Source organism: Triturus cristatus, chromosome 9, assembly GCF_964204655.1.
Source record: "Triturus cristatus chromosome 9, aTriCri1.1, whole genome shotgun sequence".
Classification (NCBI taxonomy): Eukaryota; Metazoa; Chordata; class Amphibia; order Caudata; family Salamandridae; genus Triturus; species Triturus cristatus.
The window spans coordinates 1093458996-1093477664 of record NC_140592.1 but is presented as its reverse complement, the minus strand read 5'-3'; positions in this window follow the sequence as shown (position 1 = coordinate 1093477664).

The following is an 18669-nucleotide window of genomic DNA, read 5'->3' as shown; positions in this document are numbered from 1 at the left end:
CCAAAAGGACCTATTTTGCACAACAAATAAATGAGAACAGCAACTCAGTAAAAGAGCTATACAAAATAGTATGGGAATTATGCAAACCGACCTGTATGTCCCAACCCCTGCATCTATCTGCAGAATGCTGTGAAATGATCAGTGAATTTTTCACGGATAAAATATGCACAATTTACTCGTCATTTAGCATTATTACCCCAGTAGATCCCATCAACTGGGAAAACATGGACCCTCATTCCGACGCCCCCGTACGTCTGGGTAGTTTCGCCCCCTTTACAGAAGAGGAGGTCGCCAAGGCAAAGGGGGAAGTTAAATCGTGATCTCCTCTTGACCCCTGCCTACATTTAATCTTTGCGCAGATGATACCCACCCTGGGCCCATACATCACACAGCTATTTAACCAATCTCTGGAGACAGCAGTTTTCCCAGAGATCTGGAAACAGGCCATAGTGACTCCCTTGCTGAAGAAGGCGGGCTCAGATGTAAATAACCCAGCTAATTACCGGCCAATCTCTCAACTCCCTTATCTCTTCAAAGTATTGGAGAAGTTGGTCAATAAACAATTGTCTAACTATCTAGACACCAACAAATTACTGGACCCCTCTCAAACGGGCTCCAGGGCCACCAACAGTACAGAGGCAACTCTCCTGGCCATCCTAGATAATGCAAGGTCATTGCCGGACCAGGGAAAGGCAGTAGCCTTGATCCTGCTGGAACTGTCAGCGGCATTCGACACGGTCTCCCACCAGCTTCTATTGGAAAATTTGCACGAAAAAGGGATACACGTAAAAGCCCTTCAATGGCTCAGTTCATTCTTGAGCAACAGAACACAAACTGTGCAAATGAGTGCCTTCTCCTCAAGTCCAAAAAACCTCAGTTGTGGTGTCCCACAGGGAGCATCCCTGAGCCCTACTCTATTTAATGACTACGTATTATCCTTAGCAAAAATTGGCACGAAGTGGGGCTTTGGTATTTGTTCCTTTGCGGATGACAGGCAACTGACAATCACCAACGGAGACAGGCACGAGGACACTAGGGCAAAACTCAACAACTACCTCACTGAAATGGCAACCTGAATGTCGGAACACTGCTTAAAGCTCAATACTGAGAAATCTGAAATCCTGCTCCTCGGCGGAGCCAACCATATCTGGGATGCGTCATGGTGGCCCCACTCGCTGGGAGATGCCCCAGCACCCATGCAGTGTGCAAAAAATGTGGGTGTTCTCATTGATAACACCCCATGCAGGATCATCGGACCCTGTGTGGAAGAAGCTTCACTACGCTGAGCTTTTAAAAAGGCTCTTCCCCTGGCTCCCACTGGAAAGCAGGAGAACAGTCACACAGGCCTTACTGGATTATGGAAATGCACTTTGCGTTGGCATGCCAGACTACCTTTTCAAACGTCTGCAAATGATACAAAATGCAGCGGCCAAACTTGTGTGCAACAAGGGCTGATACAGCTCAGCAACTGTTTGCTTGAGGCAACTTCACTGGCTGCCCATGTGTCAAAGAGCAAGATTTAAGCACTTAGGACATGCACACAAGACACTCCATCATACTGGCCCTTGGATTCTTCGGAATAGAATCAAATTCTACGCCCCTCCCAGGTGCCTAAGATCACGCCTTCAGGCGCTAGTTGAAACTAAAAGGATCAGAAATAGCAAGGCAGGTGGATGCACCTTTTCAGACCTCGCTGCTCTGCACTGGAACAAGCTTCCACTGGAACTACGGCTGATCGAGGATTACACGGCGTTCAGGAAGAATCTTAAAATCCACTTATCCCCCAAGGACTGATGTCACCTACCTTAACCTTAACAGCTCTTGCCCTAATCACCACCCTCCCACTACATTAGCGCCGTGATATCCCTATGGGATGAATGTTGCGCTTTATAAATAAATAAACAATTTTTTTTTTTCCATCCATTTGTGGAGACTACGTCAGAATATAAAATCTTTGACCTGGGTGGCTTGCTTGCTGTATCTGATCTGTGTTTCATCGGGGTTGGCCTGAAATTGCGTAGAGGTCTCTGCAAACAGTGACTACCAGATGACCGCATGGAGACGGGTGTCACATTTGCCGGATTACTTTATCAAATCATGACCTTCTGAGAACGGACATAACCTATATACTTGAACTTACATAGTATTCAAATTTATTGGGTTTCACATACTGGTGACAATCATATGAATGAGAAACTTTTACATTTCAAGCCCTAAAGAAGTCCGCTTGAGGACGAAACGCGTTGGCGGTTTCAAATTTTTAAAGAATACGAATAAAGAGTGACTTTTAACAACGCAAGATCTTACTGGCATTTTTTCTTCTGGGAAAACAACTGTTTATTGTAAATCTATGCTATTATGAATATGGTCTGTGTTGGACTTGGCCCTTTTTGTCAGGTTCACCCCTAAACTTTTTGCCTTTCCTGTGACCTGGTATTGGTGGTCCAGTGTAAAGTGCGTGTGCTCTCTGAGTGCATGTGGTGAGATTGGCCTGCCCTCCCATAGGAATATATGGGGGATATGTGTGTCCATGGTAATTCCAGGTATGAGAGGAGTGCAGGGGCGAGTTTAGTATGTATGAACTCGTGAGAATAAATGCTGCGCAATGGTATGCGCAGATTTATGATGACTGGTGGAGAAATGCCACTTTTAGAAGTTGGCATTTCTGTGTGCTATGTGTCAGCCTGCCTGATGTGAAATGCATGTCTGGCTTGTGAGTGACAGTAGCTGAAAGGTGTGGGTGGCTCCAGGGGACAGGGTGAGTCAGCCCAGTGGTGAATAGAGAGATCTGCATCTAGATGGGAGGGAGGAGTTGCACCTGGGACCTGAATAGGGCTGTGCCTTCCCTCCACAATGCTGGCTCCGCCCCCTGTGGTTTGTCTGATCACTGAGCCCCCACCTGACAAGGGGGAGAGGAGCTGAGCAAAACAAAGTGCTCCAAATTCCCCATGAACCAGTTGCATCTAGTTCCCCCATGCCCTGCACTTTTACACAAAGGAAATACTAGTATAAATATAGGGGCTGTGACCCCATGAAAATGTTCAGTCTTGGGTGTGTTCTTCCTGCCGGGGCGTGCTGCTGCTGGGGCCCAGGGGGGGCTGCCATGGGGACTTGCCTCCCTGGGCTCTGCATTACCCCTTAATGCCTAAAGGACTTGTGAGACCCCTTTTGCTTATTGTCATCTCCAGGACCTTATCAGGACTTTTGCAGCATTTTGGTTCGCTGGGAGCGCTTTACTTAAATTCCCCTGGGGCGCAGGAGCTTCGCTACCCCGGGGCTGCACAGCGCTGCTGGGGGGAATCCCCAGCGTAGGGATTCCCCCGTTATGCCTTTTACGGCGGGTGCCCACCCCGCTTATTCTGTTATTTAGGTCGTGGGTGCCCACCCTACATGGCTGCTTTTATGCCTAGATCGAGCGGGTGCCCACCCCGCTTTTGTGCCGCAAATTATTTTGATGGTGGTTGCGGGTGCCCACCCCGCTTCTGTTTACTGGCGCATCTCGGAGAAAATCACAGCCGTGACCCAGAAGTTAGGCAGAGTTGCCTGGCGTTGGGCGGAGCGGGGAGAGGAAGTCCCGCCCCGCCACCGGAGATCCGCCCGGAGCCTCGCAGGCTCCATGGTGAAGTCCTGGGTCCCATGAGGGGGCCCGGATGAAGTAGGGAGAGAAGTACTACCATCGTTAGCGGAGCTCCCCGGCGTAGAGGAGAGCCCTGGCGAAGGAGTACGGGAGCCTACCCCACCTCCACAAGCATTGCTAAAGAGTCCCGGGTCCCAGGAGGGGGCCCGCGTGAAGAGAAAAAGGCGGCAGAGGATGCCGATGGCAGCGCGGAGCTCCCAGGAGCGAAGGGAAGCCCCGCGCTGCAACAGAAGTGCTGCCGCATCCCCTTGCAAGGAGAGGAGACCCAGAGCGGCGCAAGTGAATCCCGGTGAGTGGGGGTTCACGTTGTATGGTACGGACAGAGTCAGAGCGGCCCCGTCTGGCAGCGGGCCGCTCCAACGAGAGGGGCAGTGCTTATTTGGTTATGGGCCCCAGTGGGGCTTGGGGGCAAGTTCTTATTGGTGCATATTTGTTTAAGAGAGCCCAGTGGGGACTCCCAGATCTGAGCACATTGTCGGTGCTTGTGCTTGTGCTCCTGCCCCAGCTGCCCCGCTTGACAGCGGGCAGCTGCAACGTTCCGCATATTTGTTTAGAGGGCACACTGAGTGCCCAGGGCCCACATTTGGTCCTCACAGCTGCGCAGCACTTAGTGCCAGCTGTACAGTTTAGGCTATTCTTTCTTGGGGGCATGTCTTTTGAAGTTAGGAGTGAGATACACTCCTTTGCCCCATACATCTACAGCTGCCCAGCAAGTAGTGGGCAGGTGCAACGTTTAGGTCTGCGCAATTGCGCACCCCTGACTTCTGCTGCATTGGCAGCGCACCCTGACTTTTGGACATAGGGCATTTGAGCCCCTTTTGAGATGGCCAGTTGGCCAGGGGGACTGTTAGGTTAATAGGGCGCCAGGCCCTAATGTGATTATGGGGTGCTAGGAAATGTAATTTATATACCATAATTTACGCACCCTGATTTATGCCTCTAAATGTGTTTTTATGATTATGAGGTTTTCCATACTGTGTTATGTTGGGATTATTCTCTACTGTGGTTTAGGTATGAGTTATTCCCTACTGCGGTTTATGTTAGTAAGAGTATTTCCTAATGTGAGTTATGCTTAGGAGATTATGGTCTAATATGTTTAGGTTTATGAGGTTGGCACAAAATATATTTCTCGCCTAATGTGATACTGTACATGATATGATTTATGTTACAGGATGATGCTGAGTACAGTGTTTGCCAGTAATTACTGGTTGTGTTCTATGTTTATTACCTTTTCTACATTTTACTATCTTTACTAAGTGATGATTCTGACAGTGGCCCACGTGGCCCTGTCATGTGTATATAATCCCCTGTAAATATTGCCCAGTGCCAGTTGGCACAGTGTTTATGGTGTGATTACTATTCTAATGTGTTTTATGATAATACAAAGGCTATTTTTATATATAACCTTGTGCGGAGTTCCTTTTGTGGTGTGCCTAGTATGTTGTTGCTGTGTGTGTTGCGCAAATGCTTTACACATTGCCACCGGGATAAGCCTGACTGCTCGTGCCAAGCTACCAAGGGGGTGAGCAGGGGTTATCTTTGGCGTGTAACTCCCTTGCCCTGACTAGAGTGGTTGACTCTGCCTGGCTTTGGTGCAAGCCTTAGCCAACCAGAGATCCCATTTCTAACAGTCTGACTAGGACATGTATATGTATTCAACACTTGGAAGTGTGCAGGGTTATTTTGACTGTTTTGCAGTATGCTTTTACTTCTCGCTTTTTGCCTTAAATATTTAAATATTTAAAAATGTATATCCCTTGTACCCCTTATTTGATTATTTTCCCTTCGCTGTTGTTTTACTTATTTAAATTTTTACTATTGATTTTAAATCATTATTGTGTTGTGTTTTGACTTTTGTTACTGCTAATTTCTCTACACATTTTACCAAGTTAAGCCTGTCTGCTGTGTGTCATAGCTGCCAAGGGTTAAGCCCAGGTTTAAATGATTGAAACTGTGTTTTATTTTAAGTTTGTGATCTTATTTGTTGCGGTGATATTGCATCCTAAAGGTGAATTTTGGTATCCAAACCAATTGCTGATTTTTGCAGACTTGCCTCACATAGCCTTAGCTGTATGTCACTGACAGCTCTGCAATCAATCAATACCTTAACATAGAGTGGACATTATGTCTGGCTGTTGCTCATAAATGGATAGATATCTTTATTATTCCAATTTTTTTCTTTTGATTCACTGATGTTTGGGAGATATTTTTCCTTTTGCATTTTTATGTGCCATTTGACCTTTAACACTCAGTGGGAGCACATGTGCTGCTCCTTTCTCTCTCACTCTCTCTCTCTCTCTCTCTCTCTCTCCACACCATGCCTTCCCAATAATGTATATGCACTATACCATCCATCTTGGAATGTAATAGTAAGGTTATTTTGTAAAACATATTTTTATACCTTTCCAAGATGTCCACTACATTGAGTTTAGTCGCAATGTGACAGCAATCCCAGGAACATGCGAAATAATATTTCAGGATGGCCACCCATCCCTCTATATGCTTCGACAATGCGTGCGACAAACTCTACAGGCATTGGAAAAGCTGATAGCACCAAATAGCATTGGCAAAACAAGACCTATTGAGTTGACCAATACTCATTTGCTTAGTCATATATGTCATCAACCAAGGCTGCATTTTTCGTATAGTTGTAGATCTACAGCATTTGCCTCATAATCCATCAGCTGCCGCATAATCTTCAGGTTTTAACACAACAAACACTTAGTTTTTAGCCCAAACGGTGAAAAGTTACTAAACACACAGTGTCACACAGCACTAGAAGGCTCTTTGCAAAGGTTGACTGGTCACCTTTCTATAACTTATTGCTATATTTGGGTGTTAAACTTGTACTAATGAGCTGCAACGAATGCCCAGACATTGTTAAGTTTAAGATGACTAAGGGGCCGATTACGACACGGAAAGGCTGTTAGAATGTGACTTTGGGGGCCCCTGGCAGGGCTCCATAGCCCCCGCGGCCTACGGTTGATGGCTTGGGGGTACCTAAGGGACTCCCCTGTAAAACCCCGCACTGTGTGGCAGGCACCACGGGGTGCTTGCGACAGGGTGCAGCATTTTCCACACACACCCCATTTCCCCATAGGAGCTTGTGTTATGGACAGCTGTCGGGCGTAACACGAGCTCCTATAGGAAACAATGGGAATCTGACCGAACAGTGTTTGGTTGCATCGTAATCCAGCAGTTGGAACCACCGACCACCAGTTGGTTGTTCCCGATTGCCAGTCGGTGTCAGGCAGAGGCTTTCCACCCGACATCGCAAGGAGCCACTAAATAATGAAGTATTGCAATCACAAAATGTGCTGCATAATGCTGAATAATTTGCCTTTTCTTTCAGCATAATTTGCGCAACACTGCCTCATAATTTGGCCCTCCCCTGCCGCATAATTCCATTGGTCCTGGTCATTAATGATGGCAATGTATGTACTGTATGTCATCAATTATGTTATTTACCATGCCATGAGTGATGCAATATGTGAAGTCATAAGCAGTGCATGGCAGGGCTGCAGGTTAAAGCTAGTTCAGAAAATTATAACTGGTAAATTTAATATTTTTGTCCTATATAATTGATATAATATAATATAATCGCTCTGCCTAGAACCCCTAGTCCATAGCTATTAAAAGTTAGCACGTTAAATATCAAAATCGGATAGTCTTAAATCCACCTTTAATCTACGATCAGACACTCCCTGCTCTTTATCTGACTCTTGCAGGTTCCTATTTTCTCTCTTTGTGACTGCCAATCATTAAATGTCTTCACAGTCTGCAGTTACCATAGCAATCTAGCATTTTGTGCTTCATCAAATTAACATTTTTGTGTTGTGGTAGACAGGATGAGTGTCTGTCTATTTTACACCAAGGTTATTAGTGAGGTTATCATTTCAACCTATATTCCCCCCTGTTAAACTATTTATTCAGTAGTGTAGATAAACCTATGGCTGCCCATTGCGGGCCCGCCTTTTACCTCCTGCGGCGGCTTGCATGTAAGAGCGTGGGGTTGCTGGCAGATTCCCAAGATGGCCGCAGGTAAGGGGGGGGACTGGTGATTCCCGTGCATCTATTGTCCCGCAATGACAACGAGCATGGGGGATGGGGAGGCCGCCACCCCCAAACCTGTGTCACCCAGGTGCTCTGACCCCCATCCTCCCTTGCTACGCCAATGTATTTATTGCTTGTTACTGTTTTTGTTTCTCTTTTCACCGTTATCATACTCTAACCATATTCTTTACTTTCTCATTACTTACGTTTGTCAGGTTTTGTTTTGTCCCAGTCAATGGTTTGGCGATTTTATGATTCCAGCTGTCTAATATTATTTGCAAATAACAGTGATAACACTTCCTACTTTCTTCCGTTCTTCACCGTCAGGGCCATCACCTTTGCGGTCCATCAAAATCTTTACTAAAGGCATTAAAGACTTAATTTTAAGCTACATGGTAATGCGGCCGGTGAGTCTCCCTCTGAGTTACTGACACCAGCTGTACCAGTGACTCCATGGGCCCGAAGATCCCCCACAAATTAGGAATTTCCAGGGGAATCAGTAATTCCACACATGATTAACTTATTTATTCCTTATTTCGCCAGGTATTTCACCCTGAAAGCACCTTCTGTTAGCAGGTGGACTCTCCACCCAGAGACGTTTTAAGGCATGGGCAAAGTGGGCTCTGGCCCAGTGCCCCAACCTCTCAGGGCCCCCCTAATAGAGCCAGCTCTGTTCTCCACCCAGACCTGTCCCAATCACCTTCAATAATTCTTAGACAGATTGTTTTAAATACTGTTGTCCTTTAATTTATTTTAAATTTGGGTGATGTGTCTGATCCTATTGCAGACACAATGTTGCGTTTTTGTTTCATGCAACACACAACAAAAGTTTCTTTTAGATCAAAACAGACACATATGAGAAATGGGTGGATGTCACGGAGGTTATAGGCAGTAACATTAGTTAGCTGCTGATGTATTACAATATCGAAAACACACGTCACCATCCCCGAATATTAGATGTAAACACATTTGCAATTTGGACAAGTGTTCCTGTGCACTGGCAGTGACATTGCCAAAGAGGGCGTGAAAGAGCTAAAATTGGATAATAAATTCAAAGCTGTTCCGAACAGGGGCCCCCAAAATACTTTTGGTTCAGGGTCCTCAAAATCCTTATGATGTCCCTGCTCTCCAGAAGAAATGCATAAGATCCATAGAGTTATTGTGAATGTCTTAATTAATATGGGGCCTATAACATTTGTCATAATTAGGAGGACTCATAATGAGGATCTAGGTGGCATCTGAAATCAATTTTTCCTATCTTTTCACTCCTTACATTTTGTTATGGGCACTAGATTGCTCTTGTCTCTCTTTCACCAAATCATAGCTGTGCTATTTCACCAGAAAGTAAGTTACTATATCTATCATATGTGTAATGAATCTGAAGGGTCCCATAATCTTTATCTTTGGATGTCATCAAATCTCATTTGTAGTGTATGTTTCCTGGGAGGACTTGGCTGGCCAAGATATAGGAAGCACATCTATTCAAGTTCAAATAGCAATGAATATGGTTGAGAGTGCGGAAAAGACACAACCAGCTATTTTCATTTTATGTTTCACTCTACAAATTTAACATCACTTTAGTTGAATGTTTTTTCACATAGTTTCTCTGGTTTGTAGATGAACATAACATGGCCCTTCTGCTAATCAGGCAAAAATATCATCCTCTAATTGAAAGAGATATTCTATATACTTCCATTGATTTTCGCTCACTGTTTTGAAATTTTGAAAATAATTGAGGGTTATTTCTTTGTATCATTGATTGTTCAATTGCCAGCCCTTGGGCATTTATCTAACAAAAATACTGCTATCCACAAGGTGGTGTTTACCCCTAGGTACATAGTCAAAGGCTCTTATGACATCCTGAACAGGTCCAACATCCTACGGCTATTCGGACACATTGCCACCTTGGCACAGATTACCTCGAGAAACCTAGAGTGGATCAAATTCGGAAGGTTAGAGAGCGATACCCATGGAGATTCCACCTTAGTGGGATTCAGCCAACAGCAAATCCAACAGGCGGTCCTTGGTGAAGCCCAACAACTAGCAAGTTGGGGTATTGACGTTCAAGCACCTGGCCCGTTGAAATACCCCCATGTCCTTATCCCCCACCACAACAGGAGTAGGGCTCCATCAATCCTGAAAGGAAAAACTTACAATAGTACAGGAGGGACAATCATTTTTGAACGACCAAGCATCCCGATAAATATTTGCATCACCCACAGAGACAGGCAGCTAGAGCAAGCCCGAGCAGGCCCCAACTGAGGATCCCTGGCTACAGCATCCCTAACCAAAGTCGAAATCATTTCAGTACAGAAAGAACAATACCAACTAGTGATCAACAACAGAAACTAACCCTTATCTCAAGGAACTTCGCAGGGTTACGTAAAATCTCTAGGGACAAGGCAACGCTGGACTACCTTGCAAAGGGGGACATATCGTGCTTTCATGGAAACTGGGCAATGTCAACGACGCCAATCGGTGGCTTCTATAAACATCATATGGACGCCTGTCAGGAGCCCTGTCTGTTTTCTTTAGTCACGCTTGTAAACTGGAAACCACAGTAATAAGAGTAAAAACACCCGACCTCCAAGCCATGACAATTGAGGGACTCGGTGGGAGTCACCATCCTCATCACCTGCTGCTAATAAATTGCTACATTATTCCAACAAAGTGCCAAATGCAGTCATCCATGGAAACTTTCACCAGCACTCTGGAAGAAGCACTAATTAAATTTGAAAATTACAATGTAATCATCGTCGGAGTTTTTAACACAAGAGGGCTGGATTACACTTTAGCTGCACTAAGAACTGGGAATAAGTTGGGGCCTTTGTTCTCTCTTCTCAAAAACTTCAAGTTAAAATCTACACATGGAATAAAAAAACTACTTCCCCTCCTGGTGCCCCAAGCCGACCTTCAGGAATATATCCACAATAGATTTTATCCTAATCAATTTGTGGCAGGCCAACATGCTGAGTGACTTCGCAGTGGACGATAGAGAGGAAAGCGATCACAGGTAACTGCATGCCAGCTTCCACCTGGCACCACAACCAACGAATGCCCAAGATACAATTGCCGGACCCACAGGAGAAGAGCGATATGGAGCCCTTAAAAGACTAAAATTGACTTTTAACCTCGGAGACAGATTGTCGGAGTACGTAGCATCGAGGAAAGAAGACCTCCAGACAGGCTCCACAACAAATATTATAGGCTACTGGGAAACCCTGATGGCGGACCTACAGAAGAACCTGGGCAACGCCTCCCAAACAAAAAAAGAGACTGTAAAGAACTATCGCCACCTGATCCACGAGCACCGAAGAGCCTGATACAATGCAAACGCGCCCTCAGGAAGGCACTCAAGGCAAAAAAGAAAGGTGGTTCATCATCGGAGGCCGGCGGTTCTGAGGTCAGCATACAGGAAGAAAGCATTGGAGCTCAAGAGAAAGCTCACGGAAGAGAAATGGCTCAAAGTGTTCTCCCTGATTAAGGAAAAGAACAACTCCAAACTTTAGAGATACATTAACCGGCTGAGCTCCCGAAGCCTGCCTAAAGAGAACAACATTGCAGGCAACAAGTGGGAACTGTACATGAAAGGATTGTATACAAGTGACCTGAAAGTGGCGGGACCTATTACCACCAAGACCATCCAGGTTGCAGCCCAAGTCACGGTACACCAGCCCAAGTGCATGCAGGAAGTCGTCCCAATGACCAGTCAAAGTGCCCGCGTCACAGAAGGGGAGACCGAAAGGCTCATCAGGGCAATAAGAAATTACAGTGATCCAAGGCCTAATGGCATTGCTGCCCAGGTATTCTTTGCAACAATTCTCACACCACTTTAAAATTAGTGTTTTGTAAATTTTCTGATAAATATTGACTGCTACAACACATTTCATATCCTTGAGAAACATATATACAGACATATAAAATACACAGAGACAATTAATTGACTTCATTGTATGTTAAATATGCAGATAAAAAAGGGAGCAGATGAACTGTAAACAATTAGAAGGCTGGTGGTAGGTGGAAACTATGCGCGTTTCGGCTGGGGTGCCTTCATCAGGGGTACCGTCTCAACTTTCTCTGTGTCAAATATACAATAAACATGGACTAAGGATACATACGCACATAAATAATATCGTGGCCTGAAATAGAAACTCTGTTTTTATGAGCAGTTCATGCTTCTTAAGGATGTAAACTATTTGTTCAGTGTCAATGCTTTAAGGGAAATTACTCATATATACAGCTGTTAAAAACATTGAATAGATAAAAGCACATGTCTCAAAGATTTGAGTGCAATATGGCAAACACCCAACATCGTGCTTTCAAAATGCAGTTCCTTATATCCCAAAAAAGTGAGAACGTTTTAATATGATAATATTTATGTGCATATGTATCCTTAGTCCATGTTTATTGTATATTTGACACAGAGAAAGTTGAGACGGTACCCCTGATGAAGGCACCCCAGCCGAAACGCGAGTAGCTTCCACCTACCGCCAGCCTTCGAATTGTTTACAGTTCATCTGCCTGAAATTCATAACCTATAATTATTGAACAACTTGTATTTAGTATTTGTTTTTCCCCCCAGTCCAGGTCAAATTAAGCCTCATAACTGTAACATCAAGAGTTTAAACCAATGACGGGCTCAAACAGGGCTCTGTCCTGGCCCCACTATTATTCAATTTGTACACCGCAGAATCTCTGAAAGAATGCCAGTTTAGTGCCCCCGAGACTGGGTAAGGTGAGCCTCGCAACCATCTAGTATGCTGACAACACAGTGGTAATGGACCACACCAGGGTGGGTCTTCAGAGAGTCTTAAAGAACCTAGGTGCAATAAGGAAAATAGCTTCTTAGTTAATGAGAACAAGACAAAGATAATAGTGTTTGGCAAATACCCTCACAAAAAGCAAGTGACCTGGGTTTTTGGGCGATCATGGAATAAGGACAACAACAGCCTATAATTACCTTGGGGTGTGGCTAACAGAGAGGGCTATAGCGGCCAAACATATAAAAGAACTCATCTCAAAAACCAACAGGATAACTCGCTCATTCAGGCGGCTAAGTCAGCGCTTCTCAAGCCCAACAGCAGAGCCAATACTGACAGTCCTTAGGGCAACATGAATTCCTGCAATCAATTATGGCCACCTGGCCTCCCCAGGAGCTTTAGACAAACTCACAACGGAAGCCGATTCTAAAGCATACAAGACAGTGCTCCTGGTGCCCAGACACGCTCGGAATACCAGGCTTTGGCTGGAACCAGGTCTCGGCAGACCAGATCTGGCGTTACAGGGGGATTTAATAAAGCACTGCACCAGGGTCCTTAAGGCCCCTGACAACACTCTCAAATACCACTTGAGAACGATCTTCAGGGAAGTGGTTTCCCCCTGGCACACCAAGCTGGGTCAAGAAATAGGGAGCCTGAAAATGGAAGCAGATAATATGCCCTTACATGAGATCCCACGCTCCGCCTGGTCAAATGCAGTGAAGCAGCAGGTTCGGCCCATCTCGTTTGAAAAGGATCGAGCCTCACTCCGCCATAACACCATCGCAACGGCACTGGACAGGTCTCACATCCGTGGGAAAGCCCAAGATTACTCACAAGAAGCCCTTTTAGCCCAAGCACGAAAGAAAATCCTGTTTATTGGCCTTAGGATTCCGGACTTCAATCCAACATGGGCACGAAAGGACGGAGCAATGTCCAGCCGGTTATGCAATTATCACAAGGAATCTTGGCTTCACCTATATGCTGTGCCCCAAAACTGGCCAATGAACGTCATCGCCTGCTATGCCTGATCCTCAGGGTCAAGGGTACAACGTCCTGCAAGGAGGCCCCGGATTGGTATTTCTCAGAAACAAACGCCTGCCTCCTCGCAAGAATGGGAAAATGCATACATCTAATCAAAACTGCACTTGATACCCAGTTACAGCTCCCAAAATCTAGGGCTGGTAGCAATCATGAACACAAAAAATACATTGTTGCCAGTGCACCTGCAGGCCAAGCACGAAACCAAATTAATGGACAGTGACAATAATAACCCTAAAGCAAAGGTTGCAGAGGGGCCGAGCAGTGGGATTAGTCAGAACATTAAAACCGAGCCCAAAGGGCTATCATAATGGGCGGCAGCGCAATCACAACCGCAAGCACGGCAAGACTTTTAAATTGATTTTAGGGAAATGATGACGCAACTAAAATGATCCACTTTGCCTGATGGGAAAGAAGGGAGCCACCGACAAAGGGGTATTAGTATGCCTGGTGTCTTTTATGTAATTAAAGGATGGGAGGCAGGGAGGGTGGGGACTCACTGAACATTTAACAGGTTATGGGTAAAGTTCAAGCAACATAAATTAATCCCCCGCTCGACGGTAAAAACTCCACACTTTTAAAATCCATTTTAAGTAAATGTTAGTGCAACTAAAACGCATTATTTTGCTAGTAGGCAAAGAAGGGATTCACCAATAAACATGGCATTACCATGTCGGGTGTGTTTTAAGTATTTCGGCATGGGAGGCCTTGAGGGAGGGGGGAAGGAAGGAGCACGGGAGGAGGGGTGTAGACCATGTCATTTTTTTATACTGTAAAGATTTTAAATAATCGTACGGTTAATAAACGTGCTTACTTACGAAATTGAGCATATCTGGAGATCAATCAGCCCTGTGTCTTCCTGAACCACCCTAGCCACACAACTTTGACAAGCTATTTCCATGTATCTTGCTTGATAGTATCAGCTACAGCTAAAAAAGCAATTTATAAAGGCTGGTGTGGATGTGATGTAGTCTGTTCAGATATTGATGGCTTATTAACTATATTTATACATTATGTATTGGGTTATGGGCTGCTAAACCCAACTTTCATTATGTATGTTATAGTTCAATAGATATGTATGCTAAGTGGTTATTTCACTGATGCAATTAATGCTACTTACTTACTGAGTTACAATTTCCAAAGTCTGCTGGGGGATCCAAAATACAGATTTATTTCTGGACCACAGATATTAAAGGACAAATTTATAATTTGGTGGGCTCCATCATAAAGTGGCAGACAATCCTGTCCTCCACACCCTCGGTCCTCCAGCTCTATTTAGAGTCAGGCAGACAATCATCTTTCCTATGGTGGTGCCCAGGGCCGGACTGGCCGTAGCGGACACCAGGCAATCCCCCGGTGCGCCGCACGGGTGGGGGCCGATTTTGGGCCCCAGGGGGCCGTTTTTGTTACAAGGCCATATTTGCAGCATAGCTGCAAAATCGGCCCTGTAACAAAGTCGGACATAAACCGACCCTGGCAAAGAGCTCGACGGCACCCCCAACGGCGGGGGAGGGGGGGGGGGGGGCATTCTGGGGGGGGGTGAGGGGGGGGGGGGGTGGCCGAGCACTTTGCCAGGGACGATTTTGGTTCCCAGTCCGGCCCTGGTGGTGCCTCCGCTGGCTCTGCTGTCAGAAAGTGTATTAGGACAGTCCGGCAGAGTGGGAGTCCTCGCAGTAAGGACATCAGCCTGCCCGCCTTATTTAGGGCGAATGATCAGATGATTTCTAAGTATGGCTGCAGTCGTCCATCAGGGAGGCAGACCTAAGGTCCTCCACCACACTGACGGTCGGCATGCCTTCCGCCAAACTCATAATCAGGCCCTAAGACTTGAATTAGAGTTTATTAATAAAAGTCATGGAAAGACGTAACACACTCCTTGCAGGGCGAACTGCAAAATGATACAGTTCTGTGGATGCAAATGAGGCTATCAAAAGAGCTGCCGGATTCAGATAGAGTTTCATACTGTCATCGATGCTCTACAGGTATGGAGCAAGCGGCACTCCCGCTAGCTGCGGCTGCTATGACCTCTCTATCTCGGATCCATCAGGAACCGCTCAGCTGGAGAAAAGCTGGACTGATGGAGCTTCATATCCGTGACCCAGTGAATATCACAAGGGCATAGAACCCACCTCATGCACATCAGGAAACACCACTCAGGTAAAATAATCATTTTTCAAGCCCAACAATCCGCAGCATGTGCATAAGGCATGATATGAAGCGGAATTGTTTATTTTCCACACTATTAGCTACTCAACTGTGCAACTCTTTTCTCCGGGTGCCACTTAAGTGTGAAGGTCACAGGGCAGCCACTTGTTGCTGTTCCTTGAATTCTTGCCTCTCCGTTTGAAATAACAGACTGGGCATTCAGAAAAGTAATGGGAACTGAGATTTGTGGGCTTATACAAAAATATGTTTTTAAAAACAGTGACTACTAATCTACCCACTGAAGACATGTTATAATAAGGAGAGATAGAATAGACAGGATAAGCGAAAACAAACAGCTTGAGGCAAAATAAATAATGAAAGTGAGGCTTCTTTATTAAAATAAGGTTGATTAATAGGAACACCTGCTGTTAATAGTGCTTCAAAACAGTGAAACTGTGGTAATAAGTGCTATATAAAACAGGTTGTATGTGATAAAGTGTCCCTTTACTGCTACTACCTGGCACCTGCTTAGCATATGTTATGTTTCTATTGTTCCTCGCCTAAACTTTATTTCTCGGAAGGTCCATGGCTTCCCTTTAATTGTTTTTACATTCTTATTCCTATTTCAACTATGCTCTGGTTCTCAGATTTTTTTCTTTCCTGTTCTATTACTTTCGCTTTCTTTCTCTAGTAGGTGAGGCGTATTCTAGGCTGCATTGATTTTGTTGTCCTTTTGTAATTTTTTTCTGCATCTCCAAAACACGCCAAAGGATGCTTGGGGCACTGGTTCCTGTCACAACCAGCCCCTTAGCCATTTTAACCGCACTGCATGAGCAGCGGCGGAGCAGGTTGAAAAGCTGCATACTGAACGCTGTCCAGACTGCACCTGTTTGCATAAGTCTCTGTGCAGTCAGAATCATGGACATCACTTGTGCAACAGGTACAGTGAAACCAGGAGCTTAGGGACCCGAGGGGCCCACTGTTCCCAAATTATGTCCATCTTTTTTTGCTACCCACTGAAGGCAGGGGCGCTAGGGCAGTGGTTCTTAACCTGGGTCCGTGGACCCCTGAGGGCCCATAACACCTACTCCTGGGGTCCATGAATGTTAAAAAAAATAAAATATATTAGCATATGAATAAAGTATATATACATAAGAAAGTGTTCTGTAAATGTCAAGGAATTTAAAATAGGAAGCTAAAAAATCAGGTGGGTGGACCAGCAGAGTTTCACTTTTCAGATTCCAGCGGAGTTACATGAAAACTCAACGAGATTCCATGGAGTTCCGAGAGAATGGGCGGAAATTGGCACGCCGTGCTGGTTGCGCTGATTTTCAGCACCAGGAGCGAGTTCCCTGCTTCAAAATCAATGCAAACTGCACCACACGGCACGCTAGTAGGGACTGCTTCTCAAGTTGGTTTAACTGCAGCTTTATCACCACAAATAGTCGCGACCGCCCACGTTGGGAAAATCTTACCGGGTGTCCTCCTAGCACCCAAAAAACACGGTGGGGACGCCAATTCTTGCTCACCCTCACCAACTTACCATTGGCGAGCAGTGCATAAGAAAAAAGCTCCACCATGCGGTGATTGGCGGAATTTGGCCAGAGCTCCACGTTACATGCATTACGTGGAGTGGCCAAAACTCGGCCATCTCTGCCGGAGGAGCATATTTATCACTCGACCCTATCAAAACAAAAGATGATATCCTTAGTTTGATTCATGCCAAGAGTTCAAGAAAAGCAAACAGTAGTTTGGACAACTGGTGACCTCAATTAAAGCACTAGTATGCACCAATTTGCCAGGATCATAAAAGACAAAGGAATAATCTAGAGCCTGTCATATCGCTTTGTCTATAAGAAATAAATCCAATTTTTAGAATGCTCCAATTTTCTCATTAAAATAAAACATTTTATTTTTATATATCGTTGTTTCTGTGAAATGATTACAATATTTCATCATTAATGTATTTGTTTAATGTATACTTGTTTCTGTAGTTTTCTGTATTGTTTTGAGATACAACTCATAGAAATTGCCTTATTAGGGTACTTGTGTCCAGTTGTTATTCGCCGGGGGTCCTCAGGAGTCAAAAGGTTCAGAGCCGCTGTGTTTGGGCTCATTGCCTCTTTGGAATACCAGTGTTTGCAGGACACAGAAGTAGTCAGAAGCACCAGCAAGGTACAGTTCCACTTCTGAGGGAGAATAGCTTTTGGCCCTGCGGCCATGTGCAGGTAGGATCTCCATCTCCCCCCTCTCTTGCCTTACCAAACATAGCTTTCCAACTCTTCTTGTTTGGGTTCCACTATCACTTTGTCTTATTGGTTCTTCTCACTCTGGGAGGCATCCAAAGCCTTGTAATGGATTTAAATGCTTTGCTATAAAATGTTCAGACATCATCCAGACAAAGCTCTCTTGTTTGGATGTGATTATCACTTATGAAGTCAATCTTTGAATCAATCTTTGAGCCATTATAGACTGGTAGTTATGAGATTCGTCTGTGCCTCATATTGTCCTTGCTATCCTTATGGATGGCACAATTTCCAGCTCCCTTGCACATCCGCCATATTTAGATGAGCTGGTCTGACTTTCCTTCTGTTCTTAATTGTGAGCCCTGCAAACACAACACAGACATCCTAATTGAATTGTGCCCTTACAACTCATTGCTCATTCTTGCAGTCTTGCTAGGCACATCATTAGTTGACTGTCACTGACTGCACTGTCATCAAACTTTAAAATATACTTTGAGTGGGCTTTGGGTCTGACTCTTGCTTAGGATTGGATGGCTTTCTCAACTGTTTCAATACACTGCTTCATATGTAAATGGCTTTCCACCCCTATTATTGTGTTTTCCCATTCTTGGATAATTTAGGTTTCATCTTGCTTTGGGTTATTGAGCATATCCTTCCACTGCTGGTATCGGGGAACTATTTTTCCTTTTGCAAGCTTCTGTGATATTTGAACCTTAGCTCAATGGGAAAGAATGTGCTGCTCTTTCCACTCTCTCCACCATCTGCCTCCCCAGTCACCCTTACGCGCCAG